This window comes from Vigna unguiculata, chromosome 10 (assembly GCF_037176805.1).
Source record: "Vigna unguiculata cultivar grain cowpea cultivar isolate G323 ecotype 2 chromosome 10, ASM3717680v1, whole genome shotgun sequence".
Taxonomy (NCBI): Eukaryota; Viridiplantae; Streptophyta; class Magnoliopsida; order Fabales; family Fabaceae; genus Vigna; species Vigna unguiculata.
The window spans coordinates 37,444,891-37,462,335 of record NC_140801.1 but is presented as its reverse complement, the minus strand read 5'-3'; positions in this window follow the sequence as shown (position 1 = coordinate 37,462,335).

Genomic DNA, 17,445 nt, shown 5'->3' with positions numbered 1-17,445 from the left:
GAGAAGGCGACGAGGGCAACGACTGTCAAGAGCACTGAGGTTCCCAATTTGCAAGAATCCTTGGTGGAAGTGCACGTTCACAGGGGAACGAAAAGGAAAGCGGAGCTGCCCGCTAGGTATGGTGAAGGAAAGGATGTGAAGAAAGGAGGGTCGCCTTGTTGGGGCCGGGATCGTCAAGTGGGGCTATGAAGTCAGAAGCTGGACTGATAGAATTGTCGGCGACGACTGTACGAAAGGATATAGAGATTAATTAATCGGAAACACTAGTTAACTCCATTGATAACATGGAGCTGAATGCCATGGTGAAGGCTATGTTAGAATTTAGTAGTAAGGCATTAATTATGGGTCATAGGGTTGGTAGCATGCTGCAAAGGGAGTTGAAGGATGGGAGTCAGTCAAAGGTAGATGAACTGTAAAGTCAAGCGGCTAAGCATGCCGAGGAGAAAGCGGCTTGGGAGAAGGAAAGAAAGGAATGGCTGGAGGAGAAAAAGAGGCTGGGGACTTGGAAAGTACGATGCTTGGACTCGGAGGAGAAGTTGAAGGGCAGGATTGCGGATTTGGAGGCTGATTATGACGAATTAAAAGAGAAGCATGATGGCCTAGAAGTGGAGCTGGAGGACCTGAAAGGTTGTATAATTCAGGAACATATCAATGGGTTTTAAAAGGGCATGAGGCAGGCGACCTTCTTTTTCAAAGATGTAGATAAGTCGGATGCCAGATTTGATATGAACAAGGACGTGGTTGACGACCAACTCATCAGCGAGGTCGAGACTAGTCCTGAGGAGGAGGAGAGGGTGGCGGTCGATGAAGACGTTAATGCTGAAGAGGCGGTGGTTGCAGAAGGTGATGAGGAAAAGGCAACTTGGAATATAGGCTTTATTTTTACTATTTGTTATGAATTCTAAGTCTGAAATAACCCATACACTATTTTTTATTTCTTTTAAATATGATGCATGTTTTCGGATATTTGTTGTGTTGGTTGATGACGATAGTATATTGCATAGGAGCGTGATTGTTGAATGTTGTTGGTATGAATGTTTTACGTATTCAGTTTGTCGTTTGAGTATGCCTTTTTATTCGAATAAGTAGTATTGGGCATTTGTAGATGTATTTGGGTCATTTTGTGTGTGGAAGTTATAATTTAAACTTAAGCAATTTTTAACATATAAAGGGTGTTCGATCCAGGCCGCTTACTTGTGGTAAGTATGGGAAACTTATACGATTTTTAACATATAAAGGGTGTTCAACCCAGGCTGTTTACTTATGGTAAGGGTGGGAAAGTTAAGCGATTTTTAACATATAAAGGGTGTTCAACCCAGGCCGCTTACTTGTGATAAGGGTGGAGAACTTAAGCGATTTTTAACATATAAAGGGTGTTCGACCCAGGTCGCTTACTTGTGGTAAGGGTGGGAAACTTAAGTGATTTTTAACATATAAAGGGTGTTCGACCTAGGCCACTTACTTGTGGTAAGGCTGGGGAACTTAAGCGATTTTTAAGATATAAAGGGTGTTCGACCTAGGCCGCTTACTTGTGGTAAGGGTGGGGAACTTAAGCGATTTTTAACATATAAAGGGTGTTCGACCCAGGCCGCTTACTTGTGGTAAGGGTAGGGAACTTAAGCCATTTTTAACATATAAAGGGTGTTCGACCTAGACCGCTTACTTATGGTAAGGGTGGAGAACTTAAGCGATTAAAACATGGTTAAAGAGTTGAGCGTGTGATCAAGAACCCTTTGTTTTATTCATGAATTTTGGGGTGCCTCATTAAAAACTCCTTGGCCAAAACCCTCCTTAGGGAAAAATGCCAGGTGAGGAAAAAGAGTACACCCAAGGTTACAAGTATTCGGTACAGTAAGTAGTCTAACTGAAGTAAAATTTGAGATGAGATACATTCCATGTATTCAGGATTTCTTCGCCTGATAACTGTTCAAGCTTGTAAGCGTCGCCTCCTGCATCATCACGTATTCGGTACGGGTTGTCCCAATTGGCAGAGAATTTGCCATCCTTCTTTCTTGCGCTGCTGGCCATTCTCCAGACTTGGTCTCCCTTTGCGAATAATCGGGGGCATAAGTTCGCGTTGTATTTCCTGGCCGCTCTTTGCTTAGCTACTAAGTTGCAGATTTGCGCTTTGTCTTTTAACTCAGGTAGGAGGTCGAGGTGGGTGCACATATTTTGGTGGTTTTGATCCGGGTCGTATAGTTCTCGGTGCAGAGATGGTTCGCCAATTTCTACTGGAATCATGGCTTCTGCGCCGTATACTAGGCTAAAAGGGGATTCATTCGTTGTTGACTGGGGGGTACACTTGTAGGCCCACAACACTTTTACTAAATCTTCTAGCAATCGGCCCTTGGCCCTATCCAATCTTTTGCGCAATTCTACTAGTATAAATTTGTTGGCTGCCTCGACTTGGCTATTGGTCTACGGATGTTCCACTAAGCTGGTTACATGTTTGATGCTGAGGCCGGTGTAGAACTTAGCGAGTTCTTTGTTTATGAACTGTCGGCCATTGTCGGTTATGATCGTATGTGGGACGCCATAACGGCATATGATATCTTTCCAAACGAATTGTTGGACTTGTTGAGCTGTGATGGTGGCTAATGGTTTGGCTTCTATCCATTTGGTGAAGTAATCGATGATTACTATTAAAAATTTCACTTGGCCTTTTACCAGGGTAAAGGGGCCGAGAATGTCCATTCCCCATTTTGCAAAGGGCCATGGGGAAAGTATGGAGTGGAGTTGTTGTTGCTTCTGATGGATGAGGTTGCCATGCTTCTGGCATGGTATGCACTTTTTGACAAAGGTGTGGCAGTCTACCTCCATAGTTGGCTAAAAGTAACCGACTTGGAGTATTCTGGTGGTCATGGTTCGCGCGCCGGAGTGATATCCATATATGTCTTAGTGCAATTATTTTGTTATGCACTGGGCTTGTTCGGTTGTGACACATTTGAGGAGTGGCTGACCATATCTCTGCTTGTATAAGTCATCCCCTATCATCGTATACCTTACGACTTTAGCCAGCTAGCTCTTGTCAGCGTCAGGTGGAGGGCTACCGGTTTGGAGATACTGGATGTAGGGAATTGTCCAGTTGTCGGCCTGGTTCTGAGTTAGGTTTAGGCAAATGTTAGTTTAGATAGTATGTTGGCTCTGACATTTTCACTTATGGGGATGTATTGGACGCACACACGTTCAAAAACGGATTGGATGACGTTGCGAACTAGGTGATAGTATTGCAGAAGGGTAGGGTCTTTGATTTGAAATTCATCGTTTAGATGGCCCACAATGAGTTTGGAATCAGTTTTGCATGTAAGTGTTTTGACGCCAACTTCGCGTGTGAGGGATAAGTCGGCTAGGATGGCTTCATACTCAGCTTGATTGTTGGAGGTCTTAAAGGCGAAGTGGAGGGATTTTTCAATGAGGATGTCGTTGGGGCCTTCAAGGACGATACCGGCCCCTGCCCCTTTCGGATTCGAAGAACCATCTACGTAAAGTGTCCATTGGTCTTCTTTAGGGGTGTGTTGCAGGTCATTGACGAAGTCGAGAAGGCATTGAGCTTTGATGGGGCCGTGGGGTTCGTAACGTACGTTAAACTCGGATAGTTCCACGGCCGACGACATGCGACCGACAAGGTCCAGTTTTTGGAGTATCTTCTGAATTGGATAATCAGTTTTGACGATGATATTGTGGTTTTGAATGTATGGGCGTAGGCGGCGTGCTGCATGTACTAGGGATAGGGCTAGCTTTTCCACCATCTGATACCTGGTTTTTGGATCTTGCAAGGTTCGACTGACGAAGTATACGAGATGTTGAGTGCCAGTGACGTCTTGAACTAGCGCGACACTTATAGTGTGATCTGTTGCGGTAATGTAGATGAGAAGGGGTTGGTGGATATTCGGCTTATGGAGGATGGGTGGTGATGTTAAGGAGACTTTGAGGTTTTGGAAAGCTTGCTCACATTCGTCATTCCAAGAGAACCTTGCGGATTTCTTGAGTAATTGAATGATGGGCTGGGTTTGTTTGGCTAATTTGGGTAGGAAGTGGGATATGGCGGTCAGACGACCATTGAGGCGTTGTACTTCCTTGACATTGTTGAGGCTTCTCATCTCAATGATGGCATTACATTTTTTGGGGTTTGCTTCTATGCCACGTTGTATTAGCTTGGAGCCAAGGAATTCGCCACGATGGACGCCGAAAACACATTTTTCAAGGTTGAGGCGTAGGTTGTACTATCGTAATGCATAGAATACTGTGGAAAAGTCTTGAGCGTGCTGGTTATGACTTGTTGATAAGTTGCTCTTGCATTTTTGAGGCCGAAAGGCATGACCATGAAAAAACAATTGGCGTCCTTTGTGATGAAGGCGGTCTTGTTCATGTTGGTTGCAGCCATCAGGATCTGGTTGTATCCGGAGTATGCATTTAGAAAATTGAGGACCTTGTTGTCGGCTGCACCGTCAACTAGTCGGTCAATATTGGGTAAGGGGTAAGCGTCTCTGGGGCAGGCCTTATTGAGATCTGTATAATCGACGCACATTCGCCATTTGCAATTTGCTTTTTTGACCATAACTATATTAGAAAGCCAAATGGTGTATTAGGCTTCCTTGATGAAACCTGCGTTTAGTAACTTGTCGGCTTCGACTTTCATTGCTAATCGAAGTTCTTCGCCAAGCTTCCATTTTTTTTGAGAGACATATATGGCTTCTTTATAAATGGAGAGCTTGTGGACTGCGACTTGAAGGTCGACGCATGGTAAGTCAACGGCTAACCAGGCAAAGACGTCGGTATTGCTGATGAGGGTGGGCGTTAGTATGTCACGCTGTTCTTGTTGGAGGTCGGTGCCCAATTTGAGGGTGCTTCCATTAGGGAGTTCCAAGGGTACAATTTGATCGACTTGTTCGAGGCATGCATCGTGTCCTACTCTATGGTCCAAGTCATCCCTAGATAAGGCTATGTTAGAGCTGGGAAGGCGTTCAATGTTGTTGGTTTGGAGGATGGGTAGTTATGGACGTAGGCTGGCCATGTAGCATTCGCGCGTGAGCCGTTGGTCATCGTAGATGGTAAGAATGTCACCAGATAGAGAGGAGAATTTCATGGCCAAGTGTGACATAGATACGACAACACCTAGAGTGTTGAGGGATGGTCGGCTGAGGAGGACATTGTATGATGTAGGCACGTCTACGACAAGGAAATAGATGGAGATTATTTTGCTTTGAGTGCCATTGCAAAAAATGGTGTGGAGATCGATGTACCCACGAGTGGAGACCTTCTCCCTGGAGAAGTCGTATATAGGTTCATCATACGGGACCATGGTAGTGGTGGGAAGCTGTAGTTTCTGGTATGTCGTCTAATATAGGATGTCAACTGAACTGCCTTAATCGATAAGAACATTCTTGACCGCGTAATTTTCGAGTTCGACCATGATGACCATGGGGTCGTCTTGCTGGTGATCGACGCCATGGAAATCATCGTCTGTAAAGGTAATGGGAGGTATGCGGCGTCTGTGGTGGGAGTGAGTTATGTAGTTAATGGACTGGAGTTCGCGGAGATGTTTCTTTCTAGCTAAGGAGGTGGACCCGCAACTAGCAAAGCTGCTAGAGATGGTGTTAATCGTGTCGGGTAGCGGAGGATCAATTGGGGCAACATTAATGCGAGCAGGTTGGGGGTCATGGCTGGTTGGTTGGATGGGGCATTTGTCGCGGCGAGAATCGCGGTGTGGGTATCAGTGATCGGATCGTGAAGGATGTGGGTGGTCGTCTCTGTGGATGAAGCGGCAAAAATGGCCAGCACGAACCAATTCTTCTATCTTGTCTTGGAGTGCTTTGCATTCGTTTGTGGTATGTCCATTGTTATGGTGGTAGCGGCAATATTTGGACATGTCTGCGTTATGAGGGTTGGATGTTTTACGAGGTGGTGGGATGAGGTCAGCTTGAAGAGCTTCATCAAGGAGGCGGGATCTGGGACATTTAGTGGTGCGTATATGGTGAAACACGGTTGTCTGGGTTCTTTGTGTCTGGAGTCAGGTCGTGAGGGTGGTTTGGGGGTTGGCAGCGGAGGGTGTGTAATCATTGCAGAACTTCGTGTGGCGGGTTTGCATCTCTTACATGCGGATGTAGTTCGTAGCGCGAAACTTAAGTTGGTGCATGGATGCAGGTGGGTGTAGGTAGATGTTGTTAGCGAAGGGACCGGGTTTGAGAGTGAGGGTCATACATTATAGTATCATTTCTTGGTTGAGGTGGGGTGTGCAAAGGGAGGCCTTGCTGAAGCGGTCTATGAAGGTCCGCAACGTCTCGTCTTAATCTTGTCTGACGCCGAGGAGAGAGAGGGTTGTGGTTTGATGTGGACGGCTGCCGGCGAAATGAGTAGTGAACATGGGGGAGAGGGTGTCAAAGCAGTCAATGGAATATGGCAGGAAAGTAGTGAATCATTCAAGTGCAGGGCCTTTAAGGGTGGTTGGAAAGGCTTTGCAGAAAACGACATCATGGGATGTATCGAGGGCGACGTGTGTTATGTATACTTTGAGGTGCTCGTCTGGGTCAGTTTCACCCATATAACGGTCCAGCGTGAAAGGTTCCCACTGGGCAGGGAGAGAGGTGTTGGTGATGAAATCGGTAAAAAGGTGGCAGTGCCTGGGTGGTTGGGGTGGTAACGGGTAAGGCAGAATGGGATGGTGGATGAGGGTGGGAATGGTGGAGGTAAAGTTGTAAGGTGGGATACGAGTAGTGGGAAGGGTGACAGCGGGGGTAGGTGTTGCGGGGTGTCTTGGGAGGGTGGGGTGGAAGTGTGTGTGATGGGTAGAAATGATGGGTGTCTATTGAGTGGTGGTGAAAGTGTGCTAGGTAGGATTGTACTCGCTTTCTTCCTCACTAGGATGGTAAGCCAAATACTTTGTGGCTTCTTATGCTTCCTTGGCTTTTCACTTTTGGGTAGGGTCAGCCTTGATCTTCCTCCTTACCCGGGAATTTTCTTGTCTGAGTGCCTCCATCTCATCAGCATTGCGCTTCTTCAGATCCGCCAACTCTTGTTGCATTTTGGCTTAGCCTTCAAGGATGGCGGCAAAGTCCAGGGTGATGTCAGCAGGCGCTGCAGGACCTGCTTCAGTTTGCTTCATAACACCAGCTCTGCTGCGAGTAGAAACCATCGTCGAGAAAGTGTGGGTTGATACGTGAGTTGTTACTTCGTGCCCCACGGTGGGTGCCAATTGTTCCTGCGGAGAACAAATAAGAGATGTCAGACACAAAAAATCACCTTACCTCAATCCGCAATCTCTCTAGTAGGCTTCCTCCTGGCTTGCATATGTTATTTACTAGTACCTCGGCTTGGACCGGCCTGGACCCAAGAGGGGTTACCTGCGGAGAAGACTCTGACGCTCAAGTCAGCAAGGGATTATAAAAAAGTCAAATCTCGTGATTAAGGGATTAATGAATGTGTACCTTTAAATGCTGGGCTCTATGCATATTTATAGTTTATTGATTATGTCTGGCCACGTCATGGGTTAGGCCCTTATTTAGGCCGCAGGTGGGCCTGGGCCTAGCCCAGGCCCCTTAGATCGATCATTTGTGGGCCTTAGAGGCTTTGCTAGTAATGCTTTAAGTCTGTAAGGGTCGCCAGGTTCTCGTTTCGTCTTCTGCAGTAGATGGCTTAGGCCGCTTACTCTTGTCCGCTTGATTTATCTGGTAACTATTTGCATCCTTGGGGGTTATGTAGGCGGACTTTGTTACTATGGTCATGTTAGGCCGCCTAAGTGCAGTACGTATCTGATAATAATAAATAAATAAATTACTTAGAGATATATGATAAATTATCACCAACTAATAAAAATAAATAAATAAATCACTTAGAGATAAATTTAATTACTTCTAAATTAGCAATTTGCAATCTCCTCCAATTATCTTTTAAATAATTAAATATCTTCAAGATATACCTGTTTGTTATGGATATCTAAAAAGATTAAGAAGATCTTATCATATTTAAAAAAGATTTGGTAATTATTATTTTTTGATATTTTATGACATAATTAAATAAGATAATTATTTAAAAATATCAAATAAAATATCTAAAGATATATTTTCCCAAATTATCTTTTATCATAAATATTTATGGATTATCAAAGTCCCTTTTCTAGTAAAAGATAGAGAAAATCGCAAGATCCAATATTTTCACACCTCCATGAGCTCAACTTAGCTACCACTGCACTAACACACCTCAAAATATCCCAAAAACATTTAAGTGTAAAACCCGAGAAAATTAAATAGTTAATTAAATAATTATTTAATAAATGCGGGTAATAAAAGCATTTAAGGTATTTAATGCGGATTGCTATGATGTGAAAAAGTACTAGCTCAAGTGGTTGAGAGTACTTTGATTGTATGAGAGGACTTGGGTTCAAGTCTTATGTATGCCAATTGTATGTTATTTAATTTATGAATTTTTATGCTATATATTTGAATGTGAGACGTGATAACATAACCTTAGAATTATCACAATTGTGAATTGGTTGAATTGGTTGTGCACTTGATTGTGATTGAGTGGTTGTGGGTTCAACCTTTACTAAAAACAAAACTAATTTTCATTTTGGCAAATTTCTTTTGCATGGTATTGAAGAGACGTAGAAACCCTAGCTGCATAGGGAGGTAGCCTAATAGGCTAGAAACCATCAAATAATGGTTCATGATTAGTTATTAACATGGTACTTAAGGTAATTTATGTTTTAGCATTAAGCACACTTAATTAGGGTAGTAAGTGAGAGAGAGAAGGTTAATTGGAGAGGCAACGGGTACTACATTTTCATGTAAGGGCTGGAGTGGGGAGACTAGAAAACGTGTTGGAGTGCAAGAGAAGGCTAAGAAGGTTTTTGGGTTAGAGACACATCAAGGATTCACGTTTTAGCAAGGAATTCCAGGTAAGGGGAGTTGTTCTTGCGTGTTTTTGATCGAATCATTATCAATGTGCCTGGTATGATCATGATTGCATGAGTCTTTCATCTATTGCACTGTTTCTGTGAAATTCTGGATTCTGCCCAAAAACCGCTTGGCGGGCATGCATGTGCCGCCAGGCGACACATCAGTGTTGGCCCAGTTCTGGGTGTTTGTGTTTGAGTTGCTTGGCGGTGGGTGGCTTTCCGCTAGGCAGTTCTTATGTTTATTGTTGTTTTACGTGTTTTCTTGAATTTCTTCGTGTGTTGGGGGTTCCATTAGGAAAATTATTATATAGGAATGTTAATTATGCGTGATTGCTTCACTTGAGATGATTATATTTCGGGTTGGGATTTTAACCTGTAAGGGTTCAATTACATAATGGTAGGGCTTCAAATTCTTGGAATTTGACGTTAATGATGTTTTCCTTAAATCGATATCATGTTCTGGTGTGGGTTGGTATCACGAAATTATGTTAATTTTGTAATATGATTGTGTGATGAGTGACTGGAAAGAAGAAGGGTAGAATTTGATTCACGGAGAATGCAGGAACGAGGGCAGTTTGGCCAGGTTTTGGTATGCCGCCTGGCGGCTCCTTGCTAGCCGCCAGGCGATGGCGTGGGCAGACCCAATTGGGGGTTGTGTTGTAGTTGATTTCGTGGAAGGGAGAAAGAGAGTTTTGGTAAATTAAAGGGAATGATGCAATTGGTGATTTAAAAGGGGAAAACATGGGTACATGTGTGTTAAGGCATGATTTTAGATGAAGTGTGAATGATGGTCGTACATAAATAGCATATCACTGTGGGGGATAGTTGTAGGGAGAGATGTGTTAGGTTGGAGTATTTTCGATGAGGTATATAGTGGATGTAATGTTGGTTAAGTAAGGGTCTTACTAAGTGGAAGCTTAGACGAAGACTTAATTGGAAAGGATTTGAATTGAGATTATGGTAAAGTTGCAATAGATATAAGAGTCACATATTTAGAGGTATCTGGGCTATGTGGTACTGTTATTTAGTGGAAACTGATGTGGGGATAATACGACAGTGGGCTCTGCTATAACTTGGTAAGTTATATTGTTCTTCTTGATGGTGGGTAAATCATCTAGTTTGAAAGGGTAGAAATGTGAGTACATGTGGTAAGAAATTGGTTTGTTGTGATGTGATGATTAGACTTAAGGTCCATTAAGTGAGGGTGCTACAATGATTTAGAACACTTTGGGGTCTAAGCCGGATGGTATTGAGTGCGTATAACATCAGGTTTTTGCTACTGTCATGGCGCCTGGCGGCTCGAGTAAGTGCGCAAGGCGATAGGAACTGCAGAAAAGTCTTCTACATTGCGTGGCGCCTGGCGGCAAGGTGTGCTCCGCCAGGCGCTGACCGAAAAATAGTGAGGGCCAGGAGAGCGCTGGCGCCTGGCAGTGAGAAGGTTCCGTCAGGCCGTTTGGGTCAGTTTAGCCTGGCGGCACTTGGTGTTGCGCCGGGCGAAAACCCAACAGACTATGACTTGTGTGTATTGCTTTTAAGCGATAATGCTATACTTGGATCGGGAGATCCTGTGCCATGAGCGGGTAGGTTCATGGATGGTGGTTAACATGTGATGGTATGAGCGGGGAGGTTCATATCCAATTACTCTCGCGTGGGGATACGAGCGAGGTAGGTTCGTATGTTCCATGCTCACGTTTGAGAGATGCCACGTGCGAGGAGGTATAGGGCTGGTGGATCACATGTGTTGGACTACGGGCGGGTAGGTCCGTAGAGCAGGACTACGAGCGGGGAGGTTCGTAGAGCAGTACTACGAGCGGAGAGGTTCGTGTGAGCATCATATTCCCGAGTCTAAGGCTAACCATTTTTGTGATTTGAAGGCTGAAAAGCCTTGGGGTTAAGGTCTTGGCCAAGAACTAAGTAGGTTGAATTAGATAGGTGGATGATTTATCTAATGTTAATATATATATATATATATATATATATATATATATGCATATATGCTTTTTTTTCTCAGCTCACCCTTTCTGTTTATGAATGGCAATGATCGTGTGATTCGTTACACGGGATCATATGTTGATACAGGTGATACTGAGGACGCTCAGGTGACGGAGTGAGGGCTAGCTAGGATTAAGCTAGGATTTTTATTTATGAATATCATTTATGTTTTTTTTGGATTTTTGGAAATTGTAAAGTTCTAAATACTACGATGTTAAATATTGTGGCGTGATGTTTAGACGCTTTAATTTTTCCCGCGTTTTGGGAATAATAAGATCATGAATTTTTAAATTCTTTTCTTGAATTATTTATTTAAATTAGTAATATTCCATACGGATGTTACATTAAGCAACTAAAAAACTATTTTTAACATGTTTTTGTATCTCATGCTCAATAAACTGAATTATAAGAAATCCTAATTAAATCAATCTTTTAAGAACAAAATTCAATAAAAAAAATCTAAAATTAAACATTAAATGAGGATATAAATATGAATTCATCACTTACCATCCACAAACTAGTGGGCAAGTAGAAATTTCCAATAGAGAGTTGAAGAGAATTTTAAAGAAAGTTATGAGCTTTTCCATGAAAGATTGGTCTAGGAAACTACATGATGTACTTTGGGTTTATTGTACAACTTTTAAAACTCCTATTGGAATGTCTCCTTATCAATTGGTGTATGGCAAATCATGTCATTTACTGGTGGAATTAGAGCTTAAAGAATTTTGGGTTATTAAATTCTTGAATTTTGATTTAAAGAATGCAGGCGAAAAGAGATTTCTACAATTGGATGAGTTTGATGAATTTAGCCTACAGGCCTATGAAAATGATAACATTTATAAGGAAAGAACAAAAAAATGGCATGATAAAGAATTGTGCATAAAGAGCTTACACTAGGGCAACATGTGTTGTTATACAATTCTAGGCTCAAATTGTTTCCATGAAAGTTAAAGTCTAGGTGGTCTAGCCCGTTTGTTGTGAAGCAAGTGTTTCCATTTGGTACAATTGAAATTTCAGACCTCAATTCAAAAATAATATTTAGAGTGAATGGTCAAAGATTGAAGGTGTATTTTGGTCATATTTTGAAAAAAAAAATGTGGCCAGTGTTGCATTAACATAACCACAAAACAATTATTCTGAATGAGTATTATTTATCTAAAAAAATGAAAAACAAACGAGAAAAAATGAAAAAAAAAGCGTGAAATTTAAAGTACAGAAAGGGGAAGGGAAATTAATTTTCCTTTAACCCTAAGTGCCTCTCATGTTGGCCTACCCCGTGCTCCACTTCACCAATGACTTTTCTGCACCGGCGAATATGCGCTGTTCAAGCGCCGCTCCAATCTGATCAGCAAGCCTCACTCCACTAACGCCTTCGCGCACGTCTCTATTGGTTCCACCCAGTCATCGCGACCTCGAGCCATTCTTGCACCTAGTCGTATGGCTTCCACACTCTCTTAGAGAGTGGAGACGTCTACTGGCACTAGAAAACAACCTCAATCTTCTTATTCCTTTAAGGACAACCATGGTATTATCTTCCAAAATAGTGAACAAAAATAAAAGTAGACTTCTTTGATTAAGAGAAGTATTCTCCCTTCTCAGTATATTGATGAAAGTGCTTTGCATACATTGGGAATGTTAGAAGAAATGATTGGGATGTTGAGAAAAATTGGTTGGACCACTTTTGTCAACTTAAAAAACCCTGCTTATGAGAGAATCACTCTTGAATTTCTTAGTTCTTTGAGCGAATATATTTTGCAAGGAAAGAACTACCTAGAAGGGTTGGTTAAGTTACGATTGCATAACACTTATTATACCCTTGACTAAGCTAAGTTGAATGCCATTTTTAAGTTTCCTAGTAGAGGGGAGGGGAGGTATCATCGTGCTTTTAATGAACATTCATTTTGGTGCTATTTATCTAACACCAATCAGTTTGTTTCATCCGATTCCAAAGAATCCCACATCCATCACCCCTATTTTTGTTATGCTCATCGCTTATAACTCATACATATTTGCTCAGGGTGATAACACTGCTGCTGTTAGGAAATCTAAGTTATTATTTTTATGGGGTATGGTCAATAATGTTCACTTTGACTCAGGTGCTTGGTGGGTTCGTCAATTCACTAAGGGGAAAGTATCCTCAAGAAAAATAGCAATTGGTGGATTCATCATGACTATTACTCTACATTTCAACATTCCCTTGGAGGATGACAAGCCAATATCAGGGACATCTCATATTGATCTCGATATGCTCATAAACAATGACATGTTAGTTAAACGGGATGGTTAATATTGTTTGGTAATGAATTATATAGAAGGCACGACACCTCAACCTCTTCCTAATCTTGAGTTTACTACTATGCATGATAAAGAGGTGTGGACGTTTTTGACATCTGATGCCCACAATCCCTCTCCTCCTACACTTTTTCCACCCTCTAGAGTGCCATCAAGTCCTGTAGATTTTCATGCTAAAGCGTTTGCTCGTATCAATCATTCACTTGCTAACCTCCACTTGCAACAATAACGCCATCAAAATGAGTTCGAGTAGTTCCGCGATACTCAACTCCTCCATCAACAATGTGTGGAACAATTGCTCCAGGACACTATGGCTTTGCTCCGCAGCCACCACTAGTAATTTTGTGAGTTGTATCCCTTCTATTCTTAGTTATTTTGTTTATGTTGGGAACAACTTAAACATCTAAGTTTGGGAGGATTAATTGCATGTTAGTTGTTGCATTTGCATAGCATACATATCATTTTGACTCAAGTATAAGTTTATTCTATTATATTTTGTGAAGCACAATGGATAATTGTTGGGAAACTCACACGCTACACAATAAGTCTTGACACTTGACACTTAAGGAAGAAATTTTTGAGTGATAGACTTAAAAGTTCATTTTAGGTTTCTAAGTTGACACTCACTACATCTGGTTACTAGAAAAATGTGTGTCAATTTCACATAAAAGAAAGAGAGGGAGAATAATAGTAATAATAAGAATAAGTGAAATGGATATGCCTTTGAGATTGTTTGTTATTGGGAAAAGAGACACTCCTTTGAGATCGGGTGTGGTAAGTGCAAAGCATTTGAGTGGAGGATCCATGCTTAGTTAGCAGGTAAGTATTATCTAGACTAGAAACCTAAGAAGAAATCTTTTAGTAAGAGAACTTAAAAAAAATCAAAGATTATCCTCCTTAATGTCTCATATCTTTACTCATTGAATCAATTGCACTTAGAGACCCAACAAATGTGGAATGTGTACATCTAGAATATCATTGGGTGAATTTGGATTTGAGATTAGATGCTAACTCATCATTTTGTTTGCATTTACTATTATTTTTCATTACATTTTCTTTGCTTGAGGACAAGTAAAAGTCTAAGTGTAAGACCCAGGAAAATTAATTAATTAATAAATGCGAGTAGAAAGCGTCTTTATGAGATTAATTGTCGTTTAATGTGAAATGGAAAAGTGCTAGCTCATGTGGTTGAGAGTACTTTTATTGTGTGACAGGACTTGGGTTCGAGTCCTAAGTATGCCAATTATGTGCGATTGTTTTGTTATTAATTTTTACGAATATGTATGAGTAGGTGAATTGTATTGTAAACTTATGTTGATTGTGTATATCACCAAATGGGAATTGGCATAGTGGTAGTGCTTTGGCCTTGTGAGTGGAAGGTCACCGGTTCAAACCTTGGTAGACAGAACTTAACCTTTGTTTTTATTAAACTTGGATTGGAGTGAAGGTGGAAGGGTAGAGAACCTAGCAGAATGGGGGCAGCCAAGGGGCCGTTTTATTTTTAAAACCCACTTGAAAGGCACCTATAAAAGCCAAAGTTTAAGAAAAAGGGAGGGTTTTGGCAATTGTGGGGAGCTGCTGCAGAGAGAGCACGAAATTGAGGTTGAGAGGTGAGGTTCGGGTGCGAAGAAGGGGCTGAATTAAGGGAGACTGTGGCACGTCATAGGCAAACCAAGGAAATCCCTTTTCTTCTTCTTCCAAGTTCAATCAAACTTGCAGGTTAGGGGAGCTGTCTCTATGTGTTGTGTATTAGTTGATATTTGTGTTATGATTCTGGATTGTAGCTTCTTGATTGAATTCTGAATGGTGTCAATTTTCGCATTCTATGTGCTGTGATTGTAAAATGGAGGTATATGGAATTTGGACGTTTGTTTATGTATGCGGAATAGGTTGTGGGATGAGGGTTTGGATACTTTTAGTCTTATATTCACAATTGATGGTATAGTGGGTTGGAATGGATGATTCTGAATGGCAATTACCATTATAATCACGTTGGTATTGATTGACTGGTTTGTGGTACAATTTTGGGCATGAAGTAACTTTGTTTTGGGTAAAATGCGTGTGTGACAGTGAGGGAACTCTGCAAGTCTCGCCCAAGCGAGTCTACCTCGTCTAGGCGAGAGTTGCAGAACCTCATGTCTGGTTTGGGTCGCGCTCCTCGCCCAAGCGACCTTGGTTTGGTGTTAAGCGACTTAGTCTCGCTCAGGCGAGGGACAGCTCGCCTAAGCGAGGTCACGAGGAAACTTAAGCGCTTTGAGTGCGATATCTTGCCCAGGCGAGAAGTATTGGTGTTTTGAGCGACTCTGTCTCGCTCAGGCAAGAGACATTCGCCTGAGCGAGGTCTCGATGTGAAATGACATGGTTAAGTGGTTCCTCGTCTAGGCGAGGGGAGCGTGTTGCTTTGAGCGATGGTGCAACTCGCCCAAGCGAGGGAATCTCGCCTAAGCGAGGTAACTTGAAATTGTGGTTGTTTAAAGCTCGCCCAGGCGAGGCGAACTAGCCTAAGCGAAGCAGAGGGCTTAGCTTGGGCGAGGGGTTCCTAGTCTAAGCGAGTTTATGTGAACTACTGTATTTCTATGTGTTTGTGAGTGTGTTTTGGTTGTTTACCATAAGGATAGATTGTACATGCATGTGGTGTGATGTTTGGGCTTGAAGGACTAAGTCCAATAAGGGTCTGGGATGTGCTCGGTGATTGGACACATGATGGGCATGGAACTGGTTAAGTTCCCGTCGGCTACCAATGGGCAAGGAGTCCTGGGTATGGTGATTGCATGTGTCGGGCGCACGATGGGCAAGGAACTGTGATGTTCCCGTCGGCTACTATTGGGTGAGGAGTCCATAGTATGGTGATTTGCGTGCGTGCCAGGGTCCAAGTTAGGAGACTTGGATGTTTATACTACAGACGAGGAGTCCGTAGGGTAGGACTATGAGCGGGATAGGCTCATAGGGTTGGACCACGAATGAGTTAGTTTCGTGGGAGCACAGGGAAATCCCAAGACCTAATTCATGCATATGACTCATGAAGGACTATGAGGTCATGGTTGGATGATTTGGAAATTATGAGTTTGTACTTATATTGTTTTGGGTGGGGAAGCATATTTATTTGACATATATATGTTTATGTTTTATTGTGCATAGCTCACCCTATCTGTGTGTGTATGGCGATGATCAGATAATTGGTTATCTGGGAGCAGATGATGTGATAGATGAGCCAGGAGCTGCTTAGAGACGGAGAGCATGGGCCACTTGGGATTTTGAAAGAAACTCTATTGTTTTGTTTTTGATGTAAATATTTTCTAAATTAAATTTTAATATCATTTGTAAATAACGCTATGGTACGTTTGGATTATGTATGGTACTAATTATGGTTTTAAATTTCCCGTGCTTTTGGGAAATAGTTATATTAAATGCGGTATTTCTTTTATTTCGAATTTTATTTATTAAATTTTAGTAATATTCCTTAGGGATGTCACACTAAGCTTGTGAGAATTTGATGAGCAGATACAATATATGTGCATTCATGCATTAGTTTAGGCCATTTTTATTCATTTGTGCATTATTGGACTAATTTCATCATGCATTATCTTGTTTTGGATCATAATATGGGTTTGTGCATTATTTGTGTAAACAAGTATTTTAAGGTGCAATCATAGTTGGAAAAAGTGAAGGAAGCAAAACAATGTGTTTCACATGTGCTGGTGGATTTTTCTACGACCTATGGATTTGGCTTCAAATATGCGGGATTTAAAACAACGTGTTCCACAAGTACCTAGTGGATTTTTCCACGGCCTGTGGATTTGGCTTCAAATATGTAGAACTCAAAACAGCGTGTTCCATAGGTGCCTGGTGGATTTTTCCACGATCTGTGGATTTTGCTTCATAATATCAAGTGCAAAATAGCGAGTTCCATAGGTGGCCCGTGGATTTTTCCACGACTTGTGAATTTTTCAGCAAGAAATCTTAATATGACATGGACTGACAAAGATTTAAAGGAAAAAGAAAGAGAAAGAAGGGAAAATGGTTAGAGGATAGAGAAACCCACCTTAGCAAAAGGAGAGAACGTGGAAAAGATAAAAGGGAGAGGATCGTTCACGAAAAGTTGTTTCTTTCCATTATGTAGAACTAAATTTTTCTTTTGTTGGAGGATTGATGTAAGACTCTGGATTATAGATTCTACTCTTTAGATTTGATGTTTTATTAATGTTATTTGTCTCAGTGCTCTGTTTATGGTTTTATCATTTATCCTATGAGCAATTTCACAATTGGGA